Genomic DNA, 25450 nt, shown 5'->3' with positions numbered 1-25450 from the left:
GCACTGTCTAGGTGGCCCGGATCCCCTCCTGAGCTCCTCCTCCTTCCCCAGACTTGTCTTTTGGCTAGGCACACGCCTTGAGGGCCCCCTCTGGTGTCCTCGGCACTACTCTGGCAGGTTTCCCTGTGCCCCAGAGCTGTCTTCGGGCCCCCCACAGCTCTTAGCACTGCTCTCTCCACCTCAGAGCCCCTGGGGAGACCTTTGGGGTGCCCCAGAGCAGTCTTTTGGCTCTCCAGACCCCTTAGGCACTGTCTAGGTGGCCCAGACCCCTCCTCAGCTCCTCCTCCTTCCCCAGAGTGGGGTTTTGGGCCATGTAAACCCTTGAGGGCCCCCTCTGGTGCCCTCGGCACTACTCTGGCAGGTTTCCCTGTGCCCCAGAGCTGGATCTTGGCTCCCTAGGCCCCTTCGCAACTCTCTAGAGCACCCCGCAACACTCTTTGGCTCCTCCTTGCTAGCCAGAGCTGGCTCTTGCTCGTGCTGAGCCCTCAGGAACGGTCTAGGTGGCCCAGACCCCCTCCTCAGCTCCTCCTCCTTCCCCAGACTTGTCTTTTGGCTAGGCACACACCTTGAGGGCCCCCTCTGGTGCCCTCGGCACTACTCTGGCAGGTTTCCCTGTGCCCCAGAGCTGTCTTCGGGCCCCCCACAGCTCTTAGCACTGCTCTCTCCACCTCAGAGCCCCTGGGGAGACCTTTGGGGTGCCCCAGAGCTGTCTTTTGGCTCTCCGGACCCCTTAGGCACTGTCTAGGTGGCCCAGACGCCGTCCTCAGCTCCTCCTCCTTCCCCAGACTTGTCTTTTGGCTAGGCACACGCCTTGAGGGCCCCCTCTGGGGCCCTCGGCACTACTCTGGCAGGTGTCCCTGTGCCCAGAGCTGGATCTTGGCTCCCTAGGCCCCTTCGCAACTCTCTAGAGCACCCCGCAACACTCTTTGGCTCCTCCTTGCTAGCCAGAGCTGGCTCTTGCTCGTGCTGAGCCCTCAGGAACGGTCTAGGTGGCCCAGACCCCCTCCTGAGCTCCTCCTCCTTCCCCAGACTTGTCTTTTGGCTAGGCACACACCTTGAGGGCCCCCTCTGGTGCCCTCGGGACTACTCTGGCAGGTTTCCCTGTGCCCCAGAGCTGTCTTCGGCCCCCCCAGAACTCTTAGCACTGCTCTCTCCACCTCAGAGCCCCTGCGGAGACCTTTGGCGTGCCCCAGAGCTGTCTTTTGGCTCTCCGGACCCCTTAGGCACTGTCTAGGTGGCCCAGACGCCGTCCTCAGCTCCTCCTCCTTCCCCAGACTTGTCTTTTGGCTAGGCACACGCCTTGAGGGCCCCCTCTGGTGTCCTCGGGACTACTCTGGCAGGTGTTCCTGTGCCCCAGAGCTGGATCTTGGCTCCCTAGGCCCCTTCGCACTGCTCTAGAGCACTCCGCAGCACTCTCTGGCTCTTCCTTGCTAGCCAGAGCTGGCTCTTGCTCGTGCTGAGCCCTCAGGAACAGTCTAGGTGGCCCAGAGCCCCTCCTGAGCTCCTCCTCCTTCCCCAGAGTCTCTTTGTGGCCATGCAGAGCCCTTAGAAGCCCTCTCGTGACTTCTGAACTACAATTGCAGTACTCGTTGTGCCCCAGAGCTGTTTTTTGGCCCCCCGGATCCCTTAGGCACTGTCTAGGTGGCCCGGATCCCCTCCTGAGCTCCTCCTCCTTCCCCAGAGTGGTCTTTTGGCTAGGCACACGCCTTGAGGGCCCCCTCTGGTGTCCTCGGGACTACTCTGGCAGGTTTCCCTGTGCCCCAGAGCTGTCTTCAGGCCCCCCACAGCTCTTAGCACTGCTCTCTCCACCTCAGAGCCCCTGGGGAGACCTTTGGGGTGCCCCAGAGCAGTCTTTTGGCTCTCCAGACCCCTTAGGCACTGTCTAGGTGGCCCAGACCCCTCCTCAGCTCCTCCTCCTTCCCCAGAGTGGGGTTTTGGGCCATGTAAACCCTTGAGGGCCCCCTCTGGTGCCCTCGGCACTACTCTGGCAGGTTTCCCTGTGCCCCAGAGCTGGATCTTGGCTCCCTAGGCCCCTTCGCAACTCTCTAGAGCACCCCGCAACACTCTTTGGCTCCTCCTTGCTAGCCAGAGCTGGCTCTTGCTCGTGCTGAGCCCTCAGGAACGGTCTAGGTGGCCCAGACCCCCTCCTCAGCTCCTCCTCCTTCCCCAGAGTTGTCTTTTGGCTAGGCACACACCTTGAGGGCCCCCTCTGGTGCCCTCGGCACTACTCTGGCAGGTTTCCCTGTGCCCCAGAGCTGTCTTCGGCCCCCCCAGAGCTCTTAGCAGTGTTCTATCCATCTCAGAGCCCCTGCGGAGACCTTTGGCGTGCCCCAGAGCTGTCTTTTGGCTCTCCGGACCCCTTAGGCACTGTCTAGGTGGCCCAGACGCCGTCCTCAGCTCCTCCTCCTTCCCCAGACTTGTCTTTTGGCTAGGCACACGCCTTGAGGGCCCCCTCTGGTGTCCTCGGCACTACTCTGGCAGGTGTCCCTGTGCCCAGAGCTGGATCTTGGCTCCCTAGGCCCCTTCGCAACTCTCTAGAGCACCCCGCAACACTCTTTGGCTCCTCCTTGCTAGCCAGAGCTGGCTCTTGCTCGTGCTGAGCCCTCAGGAACGGTCTAGGTGGCCCAGACCCCCTCCTGAGCTCCTCCTCCTTCCCCAGACTTGTCTTTTGGCTAGGCACACACCTTGAGGGCCCCCTCTGGTGCCCTCGGCACTACTCTGGCAGGTTTCCCTGTGCCCCAGAGCTGTCTTCGGCCCCCCCACAGCTCTTAGCACTGCTCTCTCCACCTCAGAGCCCCTGGGGAGACCTTTGGGGTGCCCCAGAGCAGTCTTTTGGCTCTCCGGACCCCTTAGGCACTGTCTAGGCGGCCCAGACCCCTCCTGAGCTCCTCCTCCTTCCCCAGAGTGGGGTTTTGGGCCATGTAAACCCTTGAGGGCCCCCTCTGGTGCCCTCGGCACTACTCTGGCAGGTTTCCCTGTGCCCCAGAGCTGGATCTTGGCTCCCTAGGCCCCTTCGCAACTCTCTAGAGCACCCCGCAACACTCTTTGGCTCCTCCTTGCTAGCCAGAGCTGGCTCTTGCTCGTGCTGAGCCCTCAGGAACGGTCCAGGTGGCCCAGACCCCCTCCTCAGCTCCTCCTCCTTCCCCAGAGTTGTCTTTTGGCTAGGCACACGCCTTGAGGGCCCCCTCTGGGGCCCTCGGCACTACTCTGGCAGGTGTCCCTGTGCCCAGAGCTGGATCTTGGCTCCCTAGGCCCCTTCGCACTGCCCTAGAGCACTCCGCACCACACTCTGGCTCTTCCTTGCTAGCCAGAGCTGGCTCTTGCTCGTGCTGAGCCCTCAGGAACGGTTTAGGTGGCCCAGAGCCCCTCCTGAGCTCCTCCTCCTTCCCCAGAGTCTCTTTGTGGCCATGCAGAGCCCTTAGAAGCCCTCTCGTGACTTCTGAACTACAATTGCAGTACTCGTTGTGCCCCAGAGCTGTTTTTTGGCCCCCCAGATCCCTTAGGCACTGTCTAGGTGGCCCGGATCCCCTCCTGAGCTCCTCTTCCTTCCCCAGAGTGGTCTTTTGGCTAGGCACACGCCTTGAGGGCCCCCTCTGGTGCCCTCGGGACTACTCTGGCAGGTTTCCCTCTGCCCCAGAGCTGGATCTTGGCTCCCTAGGCCCCTTTGCACTGCTCTAGAGGGCTCTGCACCACTCTCTGGCTCTTCCTTGCTAGCCAGAGCTGTCCCTTGCTCGTGCCGAGCCCTCAGGAAAGGTCTAGGTGGCCCAGAGCCCCTCCAGAGGTCTTCCTTCTCCCCCAGAGTCTCCTTTTGGCCTGGCACACGCCTTGAGGGTCCCCTCTGGTGCCCTCGGCACTACTCTGGCAGGTTTCCCTGTGCCCCAGAGCTGTCTTCAGGCCCCCCACAGCTCTTAGCACTGCTCTCTCCACCTCAGAGCCCCTGGGGAGACCTTTGGGGTGCCCCAGAGCAGTCTTTTGGCTCTCCAGACCCCTTAGGCACTGTCTAGGTGGCCCAGACCCCTCCTCAGCTCCTCCTCCTTCCCCAGAGTGGGGTTTTGGGCCATGTAAACCCTTGAGGGCCCCCTCTGGTGCCCTCGGCACTACTCTGGCAGGTTTCCCTGTGCCCCAGAGCTGGATCTTGGCTCCCTAGGCCCCTTCGCAACTCTCTAGAGCACCCCGCAACACTCTTTGGCTCCTCCTTGCTAGCCAGAGCTGGCTCTTGCTCGTGCTGAGCCCTCAGGAACGGTCTAGGTGGCCCAGACCCCCTCCTCAGCTCCTCCTCCTTCCCCAGACTTGTCTTTTGGCTAGGCACACACCTTGAGGGCCCCCTCTGGTGCCCTCGGCACTACTCTGGCAGGTTTCCCTGTGCCCCAGAGCTGTCTTCGGCCCCCCCAGAGCTCTTAGCAGTGTTCTATCCATCTCAGAGCCCCTGCGGAGACCTTTGGCGTGCCCCAGAGCTGTCTTTTGGCTCTCCGGACCCCTTAGGCACTGTCTAGGTGGCCCAGACGCCGTCCTCAGCTCCTCCTCCTTCCCCAGACTTGTCTTTTGGCTAGGCACACGCCTTGAGGGCCCCCTCTGGTGTCCTCGGCACTACTCTGGCAGGTGTCCCTGTGCCCAGAGCTGGATCTTGGCTCCCTAGGCCCCTTCGCAACTCTCTAGAGCACCCCGCAACACTCTTTGGCTCCTCCTTGCTAGCCAGAGCTGGCTCTTGCTCGTGCTGAGCCCTCAGGAACGGTCTAGGTGGCCCAGACCCCCTCCTGAGCTCCTCCTCCTTCCCCAGACTTGTCTTTTGGCTAGGCACACACCTTGAGGGCCCCCTCTGGTGCCCTCGGCACTACTCTGGCAGGTTTCCCTGTGCCCCAGAGCTGTCTTCGGCCCCCCCAGAACTCTTAGCACTGCTCTCTCCACCTCAGAACCCCTGGGGAGACCTTTGGGGTGCCCCAGAGCAGTCTTTTGGCTCTCCGGACCCCTTAGGCACTGTCTAGGCGGCCCAGACCCCTCCTGAGCTCCTCCTCCTTCCCCAGAGTGGGGTTTTGGGCCATGTAAACCCTTGAGGGCCCCCTCTGGTGCCCTCGGCACTACTCTGGCAGGTTTCCCTGTGCCCCAGAGCTGGATCTTGGCTCCCTAGGCCCCTTCGCAACTCTCTAGAGCACCCCGCAACACTCTTTGGCTCCTCCTTGCTAGCCAGAGCTGGCTCTTGCTCGTGCTGAGCCCTCAGGAACGGTCCAGGTGGCCCAGACCCCCTCCTCAGCTCCTCCTCCTTCCCCAGAGTTGTCTTTTGGCTAGGCACACGCCTTGAGGGCCCCCTCTGGGGCCCTCGGCACTACTCTGGCAGGTGTCCCTGTGCCCAGAGCTGGATCTTGGCTCCCTAGGCCCCTTCGCACTGCCCTAGAGCACTCCGCACCACACTCTGGCTCTTCCTTGCTAGCCAGAGCTGGCTCTTGCTCGTGCTGAGCCCTCAGGAACGGTTTAGGTGGCCCAGAGCCCCTCCTGAGCTCCTCCTCCTTCCCCAGAGTCTCTTTGTGGCCATGCAGAGCCCTTAGAAGCCCTCTCGTGACTTCTGAACTACAATTGCAGTACTCGTTGTGCCCCAGAGCTGTTTTTTGGCCCCCCAGATCCCTTAGGCACTGTCTAGGTGGCCCGGATCCCCTCCTGAGCTCCTCTTCCTTCCCCAGAGTGGTCTTTTGGCTAGGCACACGCCTTGAGGGCCCCCTCTGGTGCCCTCGGGACTACTCTGGCAGGTTTCCCTCTGCCCCAGAGCTGGATCTTGGCTCCCTAGGCCCCTTTGCACTGCTCTAGAGGGCTCTGCACCACTCTCTGGCTCTTCCTTGCTAGCCAGAGCTGTCCCTTGCTCGTGCCGAGCCCTCAGGAAAGGTCTAGGTGGCCCAGAGCCCCTCCAGAGGTCTTCCTTCTCCCCCAGAGTCTCCTTTTGGCCTGGCACACGCCTTGAGGGTCCCCTCTGGTGCCCTCGGCACTACTCTGGCAGGTTTCCCTGTGCCCCAGAGCTGTCTTCAGGCCCCCCACAGCTCTTAGCACTGCTCTCTCCACCTCAGAGCCCCTGGGGAGACCTTTGGGGTGCCCCAGAGCAGTCTTTTGGCTCTCCAGACCCCTTAGGCACTGTCTAGGTGGCCCAGACCCCTCCTCAGCTCCTCCTCCTTCCCCAGAGTGGGGTTTTGGGCCATGTAAACCCTTGAGGGCCCCCTCTGGTGCCCTCGGCACTACTCTGGCAGGTTTCCCTGTGCCCCAGAGCTGGATCTTGGCTCCCTAGGCCCCTTCGCAACTCTCTAGAGCACCCCACAACACTCTTTGGCTCCTCCTTGCTAGCCAGAGCTGGCTCTTGCTCGTGCTGAGCCCTCAGGAACGGTCTAGGTGGCCCAGACCCCCTCCTGAGCTCCTCCTCCTTCCCCAGACTTGTCTTTTGGCTAGGCACACACCTTGAGGGCCCCCTCTGGTGCCCTCGGGACTACTCTGGCAGGTTTCCCTGTGCCCCAGAGCTGTCTTCGGCCCCCCCAGAACTCTTAGCACTGCTCTCTCCACCTCAGAGCCCCTGCGGAGACCTTTGGCGTGCCCCAGAGCTGTCTTTTGGCTCTCCGGACCCCTTAGGCACTGTCTAGGTGGCCCAGACGCCGTCCTCAGCTCCTCCTCCTTCCCCAGACTTGTCTTTTGGCTAGGCACACGCCTTGAGGGCCCCCTCTGGGGCCCTCGGCACTACTCTGGCAGGTGTCCCTGTGCCCAGAGCTGGATCTTGGCTCCCTAGGCCCCTTCGCAACTCTCTAGAGCACCCCGCAACACTCTTTGGCTCCTCCTTGCTAGCCAGAGCTGGCTCTTGCTCGTGCTGAGCCCTCAGGAACGGTCTAGGTGGCCCAGACCCCCTCCTGAGCTCCTCCTCCTTCCCCAGACTTGTCTTTTGGCTAGGCACACACCTTGAGGGCCCCCTCTGGTGCCCTCGGCACTACTCTGGCAGGTTTCCCTGTGCCCCAGAGCTGTCTTCGGCCCCCCCAGAGCTCTTAGCAGTGTTCTATCCACCTCAGAGCCCCTGGGGAGACCTTTGGCGTGCCCCAGAGCTGTCTTTTGGCTCTCCGGACCCCTTAGGCACTGTCTAGGTGGCCCAGACGCCGTCCTCAGCTCCTCCTCCTTCCCAGACTTGTCTTTTGGCTAGGCACACGCCTTGAGGGCCCCCTCTGGGGCCCTCGGCACTACTCTGGCAGGTGTCCCTGTGCCCAGAGCTGGATCTTGGCTCCCTAGGCCCCTTCGCACTGCCCTAGAGCACTCCGCACCACACTCTGGCTCTTCCTTGCTAGCCAGAGCTGGCTCTTGCTCGTGCTGAGCCCTCAGGAACGGTCTAGGTGGCCCAGAGCCCCTCCTGAGCTCCTCCTCCTTCCCCAGAGTCTCTTTGTGGCCATGCAGAGCCCTTAGAAGCCCTCTCGTGACTTCTGAACTACAATTGCAGTACTCGTTGTGCCCCAGAGCTGTTTTTTGGCCCCCCAGATCCCTTAGGCACTGTCTAGGTGGCCCGGATCCCCTCCTGAGCTCCTCCTCCTTCCCCAGACTTGTCTTTTGGCTAGGCACACGCCTTGAGGGCCCCCTCTGGTGTCCTCGGCACTACTCTGACAGGTTTCCCTGTGCCCCAGAGCTGTCTTCGGGCCCCCCACAGCTCTTAGCACTGCTCTCTCCACCTCAGAGCCCCTGGGGAGACCTTTGGGGTGCCCCAGAGCAGTCTTTTGGCTCTCCAGACCCCTTAGGCACTGTCTAGGTGGCCCAGACCCCTCCTCAGCTCCTCCTCCTTCCCCAGAGTGGGGTTTTGGGCCATGTAAACCCTTGAGGGCCCCCTCTGGTGCCCTCGGCACTACTCTGGCAGGTTTCCCTGTGCCCCAGAGCTGGATCTTGGCTCCCTAGGCCCCTTCGCAACTCTCTAGAGCACCCCGCAACACTCTTTGGCTCCTCCTTGCTAGCCAGAGCTGGCTCTTGCTCGTGCTGAGCCCTCAGGAACGGTCTAGGTGGCCCAGACCCCCTCCTCAGCTCCTCCTCCTTCCCCAGACTTGTCTTTTGGCTAGGCACACACCTTGAGGGCCCCCTCTGGTGCCCTCGGCACTACTCTGGCAGGTTTCCCTGTGCCCCAGAGCTGTCTTCGGCCCCCCCAGAACTCTTAGCACTGCTCTCTCCACCTCAGAGCCCCTGGGGAGACCTTTGGGGTGCCCCAGAGCAGTCTTTTGGCTCTCCGGACCCCTTAGGCACTGTCTAGGTGGCCCAGACGCCGTCCTCAGCTCCTCCTCCTTCCCCAGACTTGTCTTTTGGCTAGGCACACGCCTTGAGGGCCCCCTCTGGTGTCCTCGGGACTACTCTGGCAGGTGTTCCTGTGCCCCAGAGCTGGATCTTGGCTCCCTAGGCCCCTTCGCACTGCTCTAGAGCACTCCGCAGCACTCTCTGGCTCTTCCTTGCTAGCCAGAGCTGGCTCTTGCTCGTGCTGAGCCCTCAGGAACAGTCTAGGTGGCCCAGACCCCCTCCTGAGCTCCTCCTCCTTCCCCAGAGTCTCTTTGTGGCCATGCAGAGCCCTTAGAAGCCCTCTCGTGACTTCTGAACTACAATTGCAGTACTCGTTGTGCCCCAGAGCTGTTTTTTGGCCCCCCGGATCCCTTAGGCACTGTCTAGGTGGCCCGGATCCCCTCCTGAGCTCCTCCTCCTTCCCCAGAGTGGTCTTTTGGCTAGGCACACACCTTGAGGGCCCCCTCTGGTGTCCTCGGGACTACTCTGGCAGGTTTCCCTGTGCCCCAGAGCTGTCTTCAGGCCCCCCACAGCTCTTAGCACTGCTCTCTCCACCTCAGAGCCCCTGGGGAGACCTTTGGGGTGCCCCAGAGCAGTCTTTTGGCTCTCCAGACCCCTTAGGCACTGTCTAGGTGGCCCAGACCCCTCCTCAGCTCCTCCTCCTTCCCCAGAGTGGGGTTTTGGGCCATGTAAACCCTTGAGGGCCCCCTCTGGTGCCCTCGGCACTACTCTGGCAGGTTTCCCTGTGCCCCAGAGCTGGATCTTGGCTCCCTAGGCCCCTTCGCAACTCTCTAGAGCACCCCGCAACACTCTTTGGCTCCTCCTTGCTAGCCAGAGCTGGCTCTTGCTCGTGCTGAGCCCTCAGGAACGGTCTAGGTGGCCCAGACCCCCTCCTCAGCTCCTCCTCCTTCCCCAGACTTGTCTTTTGGCTAGGCACACACCTTGAGGGCCCCCTCTGGTGCCCTCGGCACTACTCTGGCAGGTTTCCCTGTGCCCCAGAGCTGTCTTCGGCCCCCCCAGAGCTCTTAGCAGTGTTCTATCCATCTCAGAGCCCCTGCGGAGACCTTTGGCGTGCCCCAGAGCTGTCTTTTGGCTCTCCGGACCCCTTAGGCACTGTCTAGGTGGCCCAGACGCCGTCCTCAGCTCCTCCTCCTTCCCCAGACTTGTCTTTTGGCTAGGCACACGCCTTGAGGGCCCCCTCTGGTGTCCTCGGCACTACTCTGGCAGGTGTCCCTGTGCCCAGAGCTGGATCTTGGCTCCCTAGGCCCCTTCGCAACTCTCTAGAGCACCCCGCAACACTCTTTGGCTCCTCCTTGCTAGCCAGAGCTGGCTCTTGCTCGTGCTGAGCCCTCAGGAACGGTCTAGGTGGCCCAGACCCCCTCCTCAGCTCCTCCTCCTTCCCCAGACTTGTCTTTTGGCTAGGCACACACCTTGAGGGCCCCCTCTGGTGCCCTCGGCACTACTCTGGCAGGTTTCCCTGTGCCCCAGAGCTGTCTTCGGCCCCCCCAGAACTCTTAGCACTGCTCTCTCCACCTCAGAGCCCCTGGGGAGACCTTTGGGGTGCCCCAGAGCAGTCTTTTGGCTCTCCGGACCCCTTAGGCACTGTCTAGGCGGCCCAGACCCCTCCTGAGCTCCTCCTCCTTCCCCAGAGTGGGGTTTTGGGCCATGTAAACCCTTGAGGGCCCCCTCTGGTGCCCTCGGCACTACTCTGGCAGGTTTCCCTGTGCCCCAGAGCTGGATCTTGGCTCCCTAGGCCCCTTCGCAACTCTCTAGAGCACCCCGCAACACTCTTTGGCTCCTCCTTGCTAGCCAGAGCTGGCTCTTGCTCGTGCTGAGCCCTCAGGAACGGTCCAGGTGGCCCAGACCCCCTCCTCAGCTCCTCCTCCTTCCCCAGAGTTGTCTTTTGGCTAGGCACACGCCTTGAGGGCCCCCTCTGGTGCCCTCGGCACTACTCTGGCAGGTGTCCCTGTGCCCAGAGCTGGATCTTGGCTCCCTAGGCCCCTTCGCACTGCCCTAGAGCACTCCGCACCACACTCTGGCTCTTCCTTGCTAGCCAGAGCTGGCTCTTGCTCGTGCTGAGCCCTCAGGAACGGTTTAGGTGGCCCAGAGCCCCTCCTGAGCTCCTCCTCCTTCCCCAGAGTCTCTTTGTGGCCATGCAGAGCCCTTAGAAGCCCTCTCGTGACTTCTGAACTACAATTGCAGTACTCGTTGTGCCCCAGAGCTGTTTTTTGGCCCCCCAGATCCCTTAGGCACTGTCTAGGTGGCCCGGATCCCCTCCTGAGCTCCTCTTCCTTCCCCAGAGTGGTCTTTTGGCTAGGCACACGCCTTGAGGGCCCCCTCTGGTGCCCTCGGGACTACTCTGGCAGGTTTCCCTCTGCCCCAGAGCTGGATCTTGGCTCCCTAGGCCCCTTTGCACTGCTCTAGAGGGCTCTGCACCACTCTCTGGCTCTTCCTTGCTAGCCAGAGCTGTCCCTTGCTCGTGCCGAGCCCTCAGGAAAGGTCTAGGTGGCCCAGAGCCCCTCCAGAGGTCTTCCTTCTCCCCCAGAGTCTCCTTTTGGCCTGGCACACGCCTTGAGGGTCCCCTCTGGTGCCCTCGGCACTACTCTGGCAGGTTTCCCTGTGCCCCAGAGCTGTCTTCAGGCCCCCCACAGCTCTTAGCACTGCTCTCTCCACCTCAGAGCCCCTGGGGAGACCTTTGGGGTGCCCCAGAGCAGTCTTTTGGCTCTCCAGACCCCTTAGGCACTGTCTAGGTGGCCCAGACCCCTCCTCAGCTCCTCCTCCTTCCCCAGAGTGGGGTTTTGGGCCATGTAAACCCTTGAGGGCCCCCTCTGGTGCCCTCGGCACTACTCTGGCAGGTTTCCCTGTGCCCCAGAGCTGGATCTTGGCTCCCTAGGCCCCTTCGCAACTCTCTAGAGCACCCCACAACACTCTTTGGCTCCTCCTTGCTAGCCAGAGCTGGCTCTTGCTCGTGCTGAGCCCTCAGGAACGGTCTAGGTGGCCCAGACCCCCTCCTCAGCTCCTCCTCCTTCCCCAGACTTGTCTTTTGGCTAGGCACACACCTTGAGGGCCCCCTCTGGTGCCCTCGGCACTACTCTGGCAGGTTTCCCTGTGCCCCAGAGCTGTCTTCGGCCCCCCCAGAACTCTTAGCACTGCTCTCTCCACCTCAGAGCCCCTGCGGAGACCTTTGGCGTGCCCCAGAGCTGTCTTTTGGCTCTCCGGACCCCTTAGGCACTGTCTAGGTGGCCCAGACGCCGTCCTCAGCTCCTCCTCCTTCCCCAGACTTGTCTTTTGGCTAGGCACACGCCTTGAGGGCCCCCTCTGGGGCCCTCGGCACTACTCTGGCAGGTGTCCCTGTGCCCAGAGCTGGATCTTGGCTCCCTAGGCCCCTTCGCACTGCCCTAGAGCACTCCGCACCACACTCTGGCTCTTCCTTGCTAGCCAGAGCTGGCTCTTGCTCGTGCTGAGCCCTCAGGAACGGTCTAGGTGGCCCAGACCCCCTCCTGAGCTCCTCCTCCTTCCCCAGAGTCTCTTTGTGGCCATGCAGAGCCCTTAGAAGCCCTCTCGTGACTTCTGAACTACAATTGCAGTACTCGTTGTGCCCCAGAGCTGTTTTTTGGCCCCCCAGATCCCTTAGGCACTGTCTAGGTGGCCCGGATCCCCTCCTGAGCTCCTCCTCCTTCCCCAGAGTGGTCTTTTGGCTAGGCACACGCCTTGAGGGCCCCCTCTGGTGTCCTCGGGACTACTCTGGCAGGTTTCCCTCTGCCCCAGAGCTGGATCTTGGCTCCCTAGGCCCCTTTGCACTGCTCTAGAGGGCTCTGCACCACTCTCTGGCTCTTCCTTGCTAGCCAGAGCTGTCCCTTGCTCGTGCCGAGCCCTCAGGAAAGGTCTAGGTGGCCCAGACCCCCTCCAGAGGTCTTCCTTCTCCCCCAGAGTCTCCTTTTGGCCTGGCACACGCCTTGAGGGTCCCCTCTGGTGCCCTCGGGACTACTCTGGCAGGTTTCCCTGTGCCCCAGAGCTGTCTTCGGCCCCCCCAGAACTCTTAGCACTGCTCTCTCCACCTCAGAGCCCCTGGGGAGACCTTTGGGGTGCCCCAGAGCTGTCTTTTGGCTCTCCGGACCCCTTAGGCACTGTCTAGGTGGCCCAGACGCCGTCCTCAGCTCCTCCTCCTTCCCCAGACTTGTCTTTTGGCTAGGCACACGCCTTGAGGGCCCCCTCTGGTGTCCTCGGGACTACTCTGGCAGGTGTTCCTGTGCCCCAGAGCTGGATCTTGGCTCCCTAGGCCCCTTCGCACTGCTCTAGAGCACTCCGCAGCACTCTCTGGCTCTTCCTTGCTAGCCAGAGCTGGCTCTTGCTCGTGCTGAGCCCTCAGGAACGGTCTAGGTGGCCCAGAGCCTCTCCTGAGCTCCTCCTCCTTCCCCAGAGTCTCTTTGTGGCCATGCAGAGCCCTTAGAAGCCCTCTCGTGACTTCTGAACTACAATTGCAGTACTCGTTGTGCCCCAGAGCTGTTTTTTGGCGCCCCAGATCCCTTAGGCACTGTCTAGGTGGCCCGGATCCCCTCCTGAGCTCCTCCTCCTTCCCCAGAGTGGTCTTTTGGCTAGGCACACGCCTTGAGGGCCCCCTCTGGTGTCCTCGGGACTACTCTGGCAGGTTTCCCTGTGCCCCAGATCTGTCTTCAGGCCCCCCACAGCTCTTAGCACTGCTCTCTCCACCTCAGAGCCCCTGGGGAGACCTTTGGGGTGCCCCAGAGCAGTCTTTTGGCTCTCCGGACCCCTTAGGCACTGTCTAGGTGGCCCAGACCCCTCCTCAGCTCCTCCTCCTTCCCCAGAGTGGGGTTTTGGGCCATGTAAACCCTTGAGGGCCCCCTCTGGGGCCCTCGGCACTACTCTGGCAGGTGTCCCTGTGCCCCAGAGCTGGATCTTGGCTCCCTAGGCCCCTTCGCAACTCTCTAGAGCACCCCGCAACACTCTTTGGCTCCTCCTTGCTAGCCAGAGCTGGCTCTTGCTCGTGCTGAGCCCTCAGGAACGGTCTAGGTGGCCCAGACCCCCTCCTGAGCTCCTCCTCCTTCCCCAGACTTGTCTTTTGGCTAGGCACACACCTTGAGGGCCCCCTCTGGTGCCCTCGGCACTACTCTGGCAGGTTTCCCTGTGCCCCAGAGCTGTCTTCGGCCCCCCCAGAGCTCTTAGCAGTGTTCTATCCACCTCAGAGCCCCTGCGGAGACCTTTGGCGTGCCCCAGAGCTGTCTTTTGGCTCTCCGGACCCCTTAGGCACTGTCTAGGTGGCCCAGACGCCGTCCTCAGCTCCTCCTCCTTCCCCAGACTTGTCTTTTGGCTAGGCACACACCTTGAGGGCCCCCTCTGGGGCCCTCGGCACTACTCTGGCAGGTGTCCCTGTGCCCAGAGCTGGATCTTGGCTCCCTAGGCCCCTTCGCAACTCTCTAGAGCACCCCGCAACACTCTTTGGCTCCTCCTTGCTAGCCAGAGCTGGCTCTTGCTCGTGCTGAGCCCTCAGGAACGGTCCAGGTGGCCCAGACCCCCTCCTCAGCTCCTCCTCCTTCCCCAGACTTGTCTTTTGGCTAGGCACACACCTTGAGGGCCCCCTCTGGTGCCCTCGGCACTACTCTGGCAGGTTTCCCTGTGCCCCAGAGCTGTCTTCGGCCCCCCCAGAGCTCTTAGCAGTGTTCTATCCATCTCAGAGCCCCTGGGGAGACCTTTGGGGTGCCCCAGAGCTGTCTTTTGGCTCTCCGGACCCCTTAGGCACTGTCTAGGTGGCCCAGACGCCGTCCTCAGCTCCTCCTCCTTCCCAGACTTGTCTTTTGGCTAGGCACACACCTTGAGGGCCCCCTCTGGTGCCCTCGGCACTACTCTGGCAGGTTTCCCTGTGCCCCAGAGCTGTCTTCGGCCCCCCCACAGCTCTTAGCAGTGTTCTATCCACCTCAGAGCCCCTGCGGAGACCTTTGGCGTGCCCCAGAGCTGTCTTTTGGCTCTCCGGACCCCTTAGGCACTGTCTAGGTGGCCCAGACGCCGTCCTCAGCTCCTCCTCCTTCCCCAGACTTGTCTTTTGGCTAGGCACACGCCTTGAGGGCCCCCTCTGGGGCCCTCGGCACTACTCTGGCAGGTGTCCCTGTGCCCAGAGCTGGATCTTGGCTCCCTAGGCCCCTTTGCACTGCTCTAGAGCACCCCGCAACACTCTTTGGCTCCTCCTTGCTAGCCAGAGCTGGCTCTTGCTCGTGCTGAGCCCTCAGGAACGGTCTAGGTGGCCCAGACCCCCTCCTCAGCTCCTCCTCCTTCCCCAGACTTGTCTTTTGGCTAGGCACACACCTTGAGGGCCCCCTCTGGTGCCCTCGGCACTACTCTGGCAGGTTTCCCTGTGCCCCAGAGCTGTCTTCGGCCCCCCCACAGCTCTTAGCACTGCTCTCTCCACCTCAGAGCCCCTGGGGAGACCTTTGGCGTGCCCCAGAGCTGTCTTTTGGCTCTCCGGACCCCTTAGGCACTGTCTAGGTGGCCCAGACGCCGTCCTCAGCTCCTCCTCCTTCCCCAGACTTGTCTTTTGGCTAGGCACACGCCTTGAGGGCCCCCTCTGGGGCCCTCGGCACTACTCTGGCAGGTGTCCCTGTGCCCAGAGCTGGATCTTGGCTCCCTAGGCCCCTTTGCACTGCTCTAGAGCACTCCGCACCACACTCTGGCTCTTCCTTGCTAGCCAGAGCTGGCTCTTGCTCGTGCTGAGCCCTCAGGAACGGTCTAGGTGGCCCAGAGCCCCTCCTGAGCTCCTCCTCCTTCCCCAGAGTCTCTTTGTGGCCATGCAGAGCCCTTAGAAGCCCTCTCGTGACTTCTGAACTACAATTGCAGTACTCGTTGTGCCCCAGAGCTGTTTTTTGGCCCCCCAGATCCCTTAGGCACTGTCTAGGTGGCCCGGATCCCCTCCTGAGCTCCTCTTCCTTCCCCAGAGTGGTCTTTTGGCTAGGCACACGCCTTGAGGGCCCCCTCTGGTGCCCTCGGGACTACTCTGGCAGGTGTCCCTGTGCCCAGAGCTGGATCTTGGCTCCCTAGGCCCCTTTGCACTGCTCTAGAGGGCTCCGCACCACTCTCTGGCTCCTCCTTGCTAGCCAGAGCTGTCCCTTGCTCGTGCCGAGCCCTCAGGAAAGGTCTAGGTGGCCCAGACCCCCTCCAGAGGTCTTCCTTCTCCCCCAGAGTCTCCTTTTGGCCTGGCACACGCCTTGAGGGTCCCCTCTGGTGCCCTCGGCACTACTCTGGCAGGTTTCCCTGTGCCCCAGAGCTGTCTTCAGGCCCCCCACAGCTCTTAGCACTGCTCTCTCCACCTCAGAGCCCCTGGGGAGACCTTTGGGGTGCCCCAGAGCAGTCTTTTGGCTCTCCAGACCCCTTAGGCACTGTCTAGGTGGCCCAGACCCCTCCTCAGCTCCTCCTCCTTCCCCAGAGTGGGGTTTTGGGCCATGTAAACCCTTGAGGGCCCCCTCTGGTGCCCTCAGCACTACTCTGGCAGGTTTCCCTGTGCCCCAGAGCTGGATCTTGGCTCCCTAGGCCCCTTCGCAACTCTCTAGAGCACCCCGCAACACTCTTTGGCTCCTCCTTGCTAGCCAGAGCTGGCTCTTGCTCGTGCTGAGCCCTCAGGAACGGTCTAGGTGGCCCAGACCCCCTCCTGAGCTCCTCCTCCTTCCCCAGACTTGTCTTTTGGCTAGGCACACACCTTGAGGGCCCCCTCTGGTGCCCTCGGCACTACTCTGGCAGGTTTCCCTGTGCCCCAGAGCTGTCTTCGGCCCCCCCAGAGCTCTTAGCAGTGTTCTATCCATCTCAGAGCCCCTGCGGAGACCTTTGGCGTGCCCCAGAGCTGTCTTTTGGCTCTCCGGACCCCTTAGGCACTGTCTAGGTGGCCCAGACGCCGTCCTCAGCTCCTCCTCCTTCCCCAGACTTGTCTTTTGGCTAGGCACACGCCTTGAGGGCCCCCTCTGGGGCCCTCGGCACTACTCTGGCAGGTGTCCCTGTGCCCAGAGCTGGATCTTGGCTCCCTAGGCCCCTTCGCACTGCCCTAGAGCACTCCGCACCACTCTCTGGCTCCTCCTTGCTAGCCAGAGCTGTCTTTTGCTTGTGCTGAGCTCTCTGAAACTGTGTAGGTGGCCCAGAATCCCTCCTGAGCTCCTCCTCCTTCCCCAGAGTCTCTTTGTGGCCATGCAGAGCCCTTAGAAGCCCTCTCGTGTCTTCTGAATCAGTCTTGCTGTAGTTTTTGTACCTCAGAGCGGTCTTCTGGTCCTCCAGACCCCTTTGGCACTGTCTAGGTCCTCCAGAACCCCTCCGCAGGTTTCTCGTGTTCCCCAGAGGCTTTTTTGCGGTTAGGCCCACCCGTCTAGTTCCCTCCGGACTACTCTGGAACGTTTCCCTTTTGGGGCTCCCCAGAGCTCTTAGAACTCCTGTGTTCACATCAGGAGCCCTCTGGAGACCTTTGGGTTCCCAGAGCCATGTGTTAGTTCTCTGTCCCTGTTGACAGCCCTCTGTTCTTGCCTGGCCTTTCCTCTTTTATCTTTCCCTGCAAACGTATGTTGGCTTCTTGGGCCCCTCAGTACCTTTCTAGTGTGATATGCACTCCTTTTCCAGCCTTCCTAGTGCTACAGAGCTCTGTTTTGGACTTCTAGCTCATGTAGTCCCTCCCAAAGCCCTCTGCAGGTCTTTCTTGGATCATAGAGCCCTCATTTGGCCCTGCAGCTGTCTTTGCAGCTCTGCAGTCTGTTGTGGAACCCTCTTTTGGCTGTAATTGTGCTCTAGAAGTTTTTTGTGCTTGTTGCTCTTGTATTTGGGACCTCTCTTTGTCTTTCTTTGTTCCCCAGAGCTGTCTTCTGGCCCTCTAGACCCCTCTTGAGCCATGTAGTCACTTCTGAACTCCTCTTGAGGGCTTCCTTGCACCTCAGACTCTCTTTTTGGCCATGTAGACCCCTTACAACCCCTGTAGTGTGCTCTGGAGTCTCTTTTTGGCTTTCCTCATTTCTCAGAGCTGTATCTTGACCCTCTAGACTGATTTAGGACCCCTGTAATGGCCTCAAAATGTTTCTGGAGTCTTTTGTCGCAACATGGAGCTCTGTGTTGGCCCTCCAGCCCTTTCAGTAGCTCTCAATTTTTCTCCCCTCCCCCCCCACCCACATTTTTGGCCTTTTATCTTTCCCCCACAGACCTCTGTTGGCCGTCTAGGCTTTTTAGCACCCCTCTAGTGAACTCTGGAGTTCTCTTTCAGCTTTCCTTTTTTCCCAGAGCCATCTTTTGGCTCTGTCAATCCTTTAAGATTGTTGTAGTGTCCTCAGAACTTTTCTGAACAGTGCTCTCTGTTCATCATCTAGCGGTCTTAGCAGCCTTGTTTTCCCTTGGACCCCTTGGGGAAACTCTAGTTATTCTCTACTGGCTTTTTTTTTTTATTGTTCTCTAGTCTGCATTGGAAATGTGTAATCCAATCTGGAGTCCTCTGTAGAGCTTTGTTGTGTTGCATAGACTTCCATTGGTCCTGCAGACTTGTGAGGAGCCCCTTTATTTTATTCTGGATTATTCTTTGTTGTGCCCCAGAATGCTGCATTGGTCTTTCAGCCCTCTTAACATCCCTGTTGTGCCCTCTGGAGCCATCCTGAGATCTCCTTGTGTCAGTTCTCCAGTTAGTGATACAGAGATAGTATTCTCCTGGACAACTAGTCATTCCAGCCACTGACTTTTTTTCTCATCATTTTAGGTACTATAGAAGACCCATTCCTCTTAGGAAGTGTTCCTATTACAGCAGAGGGCTTGTTCCCGGAGTTCATTTTGATATCCTGGTTTGCCCTTCAGGAAATGTTGCCCTGCCAGAGCAGCTGTAATCTATGCAGACCTGAACCCATTAGAGGACTATGGTATAGCATTCCCTTTGTAGGCGCTGTGGAATGTTGTAGTTTTTTTCCTAAGTATAACCAGAACTCATTTGTAGTTTTTAATTTGAAGGCTTGTGCTAGTTAAGGTAAAAAGGAGTTTAATGACCTACCTCTTGATAATGTAGATACTATATGAAGTCTCAGTAACAAAACAGATGTTCTGTTTCATAGAAGAGGTCTCTTTATCCCTTCTGTCCTCTCTGTTCTAGATGCTGAGTGGAAGAAGAATTGCTTCTGCCTAGCCCTATGTATTTATGGTTGCTGTTTGTTTGCCCCTCCCCTCCAAAGGGTTTCTGGGTAGGGCAGTGGGTGGGGCCTAGGGTTATATAAAGTGGGGGTCTCTCTTCCCTGAGTTCATTCTGCCTTTGATCTGCTGTAGGAGTGGTAGGCTGTAATGGGCTTAGCAAATAACAGCATTTGAGGATGTACAACTATCCTGGAAGACCTATTTGTACGCTTGGAGATGCGAAGGTCATTGAACAATAGAAGAGCAATGAGGCAGCTTGAGCTGGAGCTGTGATTATGAGAGGGAAGTGTTTGTAGGAGATAGGGTTTTTTCTTGGGTAGCATCTCGGTGTGGGTTGTTTGGGCTGAAAAAGGGCTTCTGAATATCCTGTTGTATCTTTTGTTGACGGTCACTGTTGTTTTCTGGTGTTTTTGAGTTTATTGTGGAAGGGATGCAGCTTCTTCACTGGGCTCTTCTGAGATGATGAGAGTTGGGGAATTGTTTGTTGCTCAGCAGGACTGCAGAAAAGAAGAGGCAGGAGGGGTTCAGGGAAAACATTTTTTCCTAGTTTTGTACCCTAGTTTTTTTTGCATTGGGTGCAGTTGTGGTGTGGTGAAGCCAAGCGCTGAGTCGGAGGCTGAGCAGGTAAGAGGGGGAGCTGTTTGGGTTAGGGCTCTACTGTGCCGTGGGGCTGGTGCTGGGCTGCCTCTCAGTGATGTCTTTTGTTGTGCTTTTTCAGGTGCTGTGTGGGCCTTTTCTGGGGTGGCTGAGGGTGTGAGCTGCAGTAGAAAGGTGTGTCCTTTGTTGTAGGGCTGTTGGGCGTTGCCTGGCAGAATAGTAACTGTGTTGCCTTTCCTAGGTGCCGCAGGTGTCCGCCCAGCCACAATGTTGGAGTTTGGACAGGCCGCAGGTGAGCGGAGGGACCGTGGTGTTTGGGAGGAGGGTGTTTTTGGTGAAGAGGCTGGAGGCATCTGGCGTGCAGGTGACCGCTTGTGTTGTGTTTTGGTAGGTGGTGAAGGTGAAGGTTTGTGACTGAAGGAAGAGCAGAACAGATGTGCCTGGCATCGAGGCTGGTTCTTGAGGACGGCGCAGCAGTGCCCAAGCTAAGTTGGGAGGGCCAAGGGTGTTGGCTTGTCTTGGGGTGTGTGTGTGTGCGTGTGCTGCCAGTCATTACAGTGCAGAGTCCTCCTGAGGATGAGTGCTGTGTGTGAGGCAGAGGGAGAGGGGGGTGTGCTAGGCCGGGCAGCTCCAGCCTGTATCTGTGTTGTTGTGTGCTGTGTTCGGTGTGTGTTGTAGGTGTCCTGTGTTTTGCTGAGGTGTTGATGTTGCTCTTGTCCTTTGTGCTCATGGAGCACGATGCAGACTTTGCAGGGCTAGCACGGTAGGCGTCTGCAGGTTTTTGGAGTGGCCTGAGCACTCAGTGTTGTGCGAAGAGTTTGCATCTCCTCCTGTGTCGCCCGTGAAAAGGGGCGTTGTGTCGTGCCAGATTTGAATTGTAGCATCTGTGGCTCGCCTCGGGCGGCCGCGCTTCTTCGCCTCGGGCGGCCGCGCTTCTTCGCCTCGGGCGGCCGCGCTTCTTCGCCTCGGGCGGCCGCGCTTCTTCGCCTCGGGCGGCCGCGCTTCTTCGCCTCGGGCGGCCGCGCTTCTTCGCCTCGGGGGCTCCCTTTCAGGGTTTTCTTCCCTGTGTGATCATGGCCTTGCTTCTTTCTGGCTGGCCTCTTGTCCAGTGATGGTCCTGGCTTTGCTGACCCCTTTCCATCCCAGGCCATGGTGTTTGACTCTTTCGTGGGCTTTTCCTGAGCCTCAAAGCTGCACGGTTGTGGTCTTGTCAGGCTTTGTGCCCGGCAGGGTCTTATGTGTGAGAATTGTTCTTTGTGCCTAGGGCTTTCTGGTGTGTTTGTGTCTGCTGTTTGTGTGTGCACGTTTGTTTGGGGCTGGAGGTGCCTTGCCTGTGGATTTTTAGCAATGGCAGCGTGCAGAGTGGAGCGGCACAGGTGAAGGTGTGGGAGGAAAGGGTGGGTGCTGAAGGACTTTGGTTTTGTGGGCATGCCCTCAAGGTGTGGTGTTTTCTGTGTTTTTGCAGGCATTGTGTGAAGTTGTGGCGTAGAGAAGCTGAGTGCCGAGACGGAGGCTGAGCAGGTGTGAGGGGCAGCTTGTCATTGAGCGCTTTATTCTGTGACTGGGGGGTGTTGGACTGGTTCTTGGTGATGTCTTCTGTTGTGCTTTTTTTCAGGTGCTGTGGGGGGGCCTTTTGCCAGAGGATTTGGGGTGAGTGGAACGGTGAGTTCTTTGTTGTAGGGCTATTGGGCGTTGCCTGGCAGAAGAGTAACTGTGTTGTGTTGCCTTTCCCAGGTGCTGCGGGTGTCCGCCCGGCCACGATGTTGGGGTTTGGACGGGGCACAGGTAAGCGGAGGGACCGTGGTGTTTGGGAGGAGGGTGTTTTTGGAGGAAGAGGCTGGTGCTGCGTGGTGTGTGGGTGACAGCTTGTGCTCTGTTTTGGCAGGTGATGAGGGTGAAGGTTTGTGACTGAAGGCAGATCAGAGAGGAGGTGCCTGGCATCGAGGCTGGCTCTTGAGGATGGATGGTGATGCATGGCAGTGCCCAAGCTAAGTGGAGGGGTCAAGGGTTGGCTTGTCCTGGGGGTAGGGGTGTGTGTGTGTGTTTGCTGACCATGAGTGTAGTGCTTTAGGATGATTGTTTTCGGTGAGGTCAAGGCCGTGGGGTTGTGCTTGGGGCCGGGCACCTCCAGCCTGTGTCTGTGTTGTTGTGTGCTGTATGTTGTGTGTTGTAAGTGTCCTGTCTTTTGCTTAGGTGTTGCTGTTGCTCTTGTCCTTTGTGTTCCTGGAGCACAAAGGATGAGTTTGCAGGGCTAGCACAGTAGTCATCTGTAGGCTTTGGGACTGGCCTCAGCGCTCAGTGTTGTGCAAAGGGATTGTATCTGCTGTGCCGCCCGTGAAAAGGGGCATTGTGTTGTTGCAGATTTGCAACATAGCTTCTTCGCCTCTTCTTCGGCGGCCGCGCTTCTTCGCCTCTTCTTCGGCGGCCGCGCTTCTTCGCCTCTTCTTCGGCGGCCGCGCTTCTTCGCCTCTTCTTCGGCGGCCGCGCTTCTTCGCCTCTTCTTCGGCGGCCGCGCTTCTTCGCCTCTTCTTCGGCGGCCGCGCTTCTTCGCCTCTTCTTCGGCGGCCGCGCTTCTTCGCCTCTTCTTCGGCGGCCGCGCTTCTTCGCCTCTTCTTCGGCGGCCGCGCTTCTTCGCCTCTTCTTCGGCGGCCGCGCTTCTTCGCCTCTTCTTCGGCGGCCGCGCTTCTTCGCCTCTTCTTCGGCGGCCGCGCTTCTTCGCCTCTTCTTCGGCGGCCGCGCTTCTTCGCCTCTTCTTCGGCGGCCGCGCTTCTTCGCCTCTTCTTCGGCGGCCGCGCTTCTTTGCCTTTGGGGCTCCCTTTCAGGGTTTTCTTCCCTGTGTGATCATGGCCTTGCTTCTTTCTGGCTGGCCTCTTGTCCAGTGATGGTCTTGGCTTTGCTGGCCCCTTTCTGTCACAGGCCATGGTGTTTGACTCTTTCGTGGGCTTTTCCTGAGCTTTGAAGCTGCACGGTTGTGGTGTCATAGGGCTTTGTGCCCGGCAGGGTCTTATGTGTGAGAATTGTTCTTTGTGCCTAGGGCTTTCTGCTGTGTTTGTGTCTGCTGTTTGTGTGTGCACGTTTGTTTGGGGCTGGAGGTGCCTTGCCTGTGGATTTTTAGCAATGGCAGCGTGCAGAGTGGAGCGGCATAGGTGAAGGTGTGGGAGGAAAGGGTGGGTGCCGAAGGACTTTGGTTTTGTGGGCATGCCCTCAAGGTGTGGTGTTTTCTGTGTTTTTGCAGGCATTGTGTGAAGTGGTGGCGTAGAGAAGCTGAGTGCCGAGACGGAGGCTGAGCAGGTGTGAGGGGCAGCTTGTCATTGAGCGCTTTATTCTGTGACTGGGGGGTGTTGGGCTGGCTCTTGGTGATGTCTTCTGTTGTGCTTTTTTTCAGGTGCTGTGGGGGGGCCTTTTGCCAGAGGATTTGGGGTGAGTGGAATGGTGAGTTCTTTGTTGTAGGGCTATTGGGCGTTTTCTGGCGGAAGAGTAACTGTGTTGTGTTGCCTTTCCCAGGTGTTGTGGGTGTCCGCCCGGCCACGATGTTGGGGTTTGGACGGGGCACAGGTAAGCGGAGGGACCGTGGTGTTTGGGAGGAGGGTGTTTTTGGAGGAAGAGTTTGGTGCTGCGTGGTGTGCGGGTGACAGCTTGTGCTCTGTTTTGGCAGGTGATGAGGGTGAAGGTTTGTGACTGAAGGCAGATCAGAGAGAGGAGGTGCCTGGCATCGAGGCTGGCTGTTGAGGATGGACAGTGACGCACAGCTGTGCCCAAGCTAAGTGGAGGGGTCAAGCGTGTTGGCTTGTCCTGGGGGTAGGGGTGTGTGTGTGTGTGTTTGCTGACCATGAGTGTAGTGCTTTAGGATGATTGTTTTTGGTGAGGTCGAGGCCGTGGGGTTGTGCTTGGGGCCAGGCAGCTCCAGCCTGTGTCTGTGTTGTTGTGTGCTGTGTGTTGTGTGTTGTAGGTGTCCTGTCTTTTGCTTAGGTCTTGATGTTGCTCTTGTCCTTTGTGTTCCTGGAGCACAAAGGACGACTTTGCAGGGCTAGCACAGTAGTCATCTGTAGGCTTTGGGACTGGCCTCAGCGCTCAGTGTTGTGCAAAGGGATTGTATCTCCTGTGCCGCCTGTGAAAAGGGGCATTGTGTTGTGCCAGATTTGCAACATAGCTTCTTCGCCTCTTCTTCGGCGGCCGCGCTTCTTCGCCTCTTCTTTGGCGGCCGTGCTTCTTTGCCTTTGGGGCTCCCTTTCAGGGTTTTCTTCCCTGTGTTATTGTGGCCTTGCTTCTTTCTGGCTGGCCTCTTGTCCAGTGATGGTCTTGGCTTTGCTGGCCCCTTTCTGTCACAGGCCATGGCATTTGAGTCTTTCCTGGGCTTCTCCTGAGCCTGAAAGGCACAGGGTTGTGGTGTTGTAGGGCTTTGTGCCTGGCAGGGTCTTATGCGTGAGAACTGTTTTTTGTGCCTAGGGCTTTCCTTTGTGTTTGTGTGTGCTGTTTGTGTGTGTGCATGTTTGTTTGGAGCTGGAGGTGCCTGTGGGTTTTAGCGATGGCAGCGTGCAGAGTGGAGTGGTGATGGGGAGTGGAATGGGGATAGGTCTGCCTTTGGGTGCTGCAGTTTGTGTTGCTTTTGCAGATGCAGAGCAGTGTTCCAGGTACTCAAGGGAGACGGAGGAAGACCGAGATGTGCACTAAGGAGGTGAGCTTGTGAGTGCTGTTTGCAGGAGGGTGTCTTGGGCAGCGGTTCCCTGAACAATGTTTGTTTTGTGTTTGTAGGTGGGAAGCCGTGAGGCAAGTGGGTTGCTTGTGCCTAGGAGGAGGCTGGCCAGGTGAGTGTTGGTGTGAGAGATGGAGCAGAGCGTGGAGTGGGGCTGTTGTGTTGTTGGTGCTGTGCCTGTTGCCCAGTGGTGTTCTGGTTTTGCAGGTGGCGTGGCAGAGCTTGGCGTGGCCTCCTGTAGCCTGACAGTGGGGAAGGGTGAGCAGCACAGGTAAAGGTGTGGGAGCAAGGGGTGGGTGTGGACGGGGTGTGGTTTTGCAAACATCCCCTCAAGGTGTGGTGTTTTCTCTGGTTCTGCAGGTGTAGGATGCAGTTGTGGTGTGGAGAAGCTGAGGCAGAGGCTGAGCAGGTAAGAGGGGGCAGCTTGTTGTTGAGAGCTTTATCATGTGGTTGGGTGGTGTCGGGCTGCCTCTCAGTAATGTCTTTTGTTGTGGTTTTTTCAAGTGCTGTGGGGGGTGTCTTCCCGGATGGCTGAGGATTTGAGGTGAGTGGCACGGTGTGCTGTTTGTAGTAGGGCTGTTGGGTGCTGCCTGGCAGAAGAGTAACTTTGTGTTGTTTTTCCCAGGTGCTGTGGGTGTCCTAGTGTTGGGCAGGATGTCTGAGTTTGGAACGGACGTGTTTCAGGTGAGCGGAGGGACCGTGTTGTTTTGGAGGAGGGTGTTTTTTGGGGAAGAGGCTGGAGCTGTGTGGCATGCAGGTAATGGTTTGTGCTCTGTTTTGGCAGGTGGTGAGGGCGAAGGTTTGTGAGTGAAGGAAGGTCAGAGAGGAGGTGCCTGGCATTGAGGCTGGCTGTTGAGGATGGACGGTGATGCACGGCAGTGCCCAAGCTAAGTGGAGGGGGCCAAGGGTGTTGGTGTGTCTTGGGTGGTGTGGGTGTGTGGGTGGGTGTGTGCCTGGGCTGCCAGTCATTACAGTGTGAAGGCCTCGTGAGGGTGGGTGCTGTGTGTGAGGTAGAGGGAGAGGGGGGTGTGGTAGTCCGGGCAGCTCCAGCCTGTGTCTGTGTTGTTGTGTGCTGTGTTCTGTGTGTGTTGTAGGTGTCCTGTGTTTTGCTGAGGTGTTGATGTTGCTCTTGTTCTTTGTGCTCATGGAGCATGGCACAGATGTTGCATCGGTAGCATGGTAGGCATCCGGAGGCTTTTGAGTGGCCCGAGTGCTCAGCATTGTGCCAATGGATCATATCTCCTTCTGTGCTGCCTGTGAGAAGGGCTGGTGTGTTGCACTGAATTAGCATCATAGCTGTCTGTGGCTGGCCATCTTTGTGGTGATGTTTGAGCGCTTGTCGGCCGCTCTTCGCTCGTCTTCTGCGGCGGCCGCTCTTCGCTCGTCTTCTGCGGCGGCCGCTCTTCGCTCGTCTTCTGCGGCGGCCGCTCTTCGCTCGTCTTCTGCGGCGGCCGCTCTTCGCTCGTCTTCTGCGGCATCCTTTCAGGGTTTTCTTGCCTGCATGGTCGCAGCCTTGGGTCCTTTTGGCCAGCCTCTTGTGCTTCCGTAGTCCTGGCTTTGCTGGCCCCTTGCTGTCACAGCTTGTGGCATTTGACTCTTTCTTAGGCCTCTCCTGAGCCTCTGAGGTGCACGGTTGTGCTGTTGTAGGGCTTTGTGGCCAGCAGGGTCTTATGCATGGGAATCGTTCTTTCTGCCTAGGGCTTTGCTCTGTGTTTGTGTGTGCTGTTTGTGTGTGTGCGTGTTTGTTTGGAGCTGGAGGTG

General features: G+C 59.1%; 2 long non-coding RNA genes across 3 annotated transcripts; both read left to right on the top strand.

Moving 5' to 3' along the window:
- The first annotated feature begins 18960 nt into the window (after positions 1-18960).
- On the top strand, positions 18961-21458 carry LOC138066636 (uncharacterized). Of its 2 annotated transcripts, XR_011139919.1 has the most exons (7): positions 18961-19023; positions 19118-19170; positions 19238-19288; positions 19388-20517; positions 20612-20646; positions 20731-20781; positions 20882-21458. It is a non-coding gene; the product is annotated as an uncharacterized lncRNA (long non-coding RNA). The 2 variants fall into 2 exon arrangements; XR_011139918.1 differs by having other exon boundaries at positions 19388-20646.
- Positions 21459-23288: 1830 nt separating this feature from the next.
- Positions 23289-24100, top strand: LOC138066637 (uncharacterized). Its single transcript, XR_011139920.1, has 4 exons — positions 23289-23671; positions 23749-23801; positions 23897-23960; positions 24050-24100. It is a non-coding gene; the product is annotated as an uncharacterized lncRNA (long non-coding RNA).
- Positions 24101-25450: the final 1350 nt, after the last annotated feature.

Source organism: Struthio camelus, chromosome 3, assembly GCF_040807025.1.
Source record: "Struthio camelus isolate bStrCam1 chromosome 3, bStrCam1.hap1, whole genome shotgun sequence".
NCBI classification, from domain to species: Eukaryota; Metazoa; Chordata; class Aves; order Struthioniformes; family Struthionidae; genus Struthio; species Struthio camelus.
This window is presented reverse-complemented; position numbering and strand designations above follow the sequence as displayed.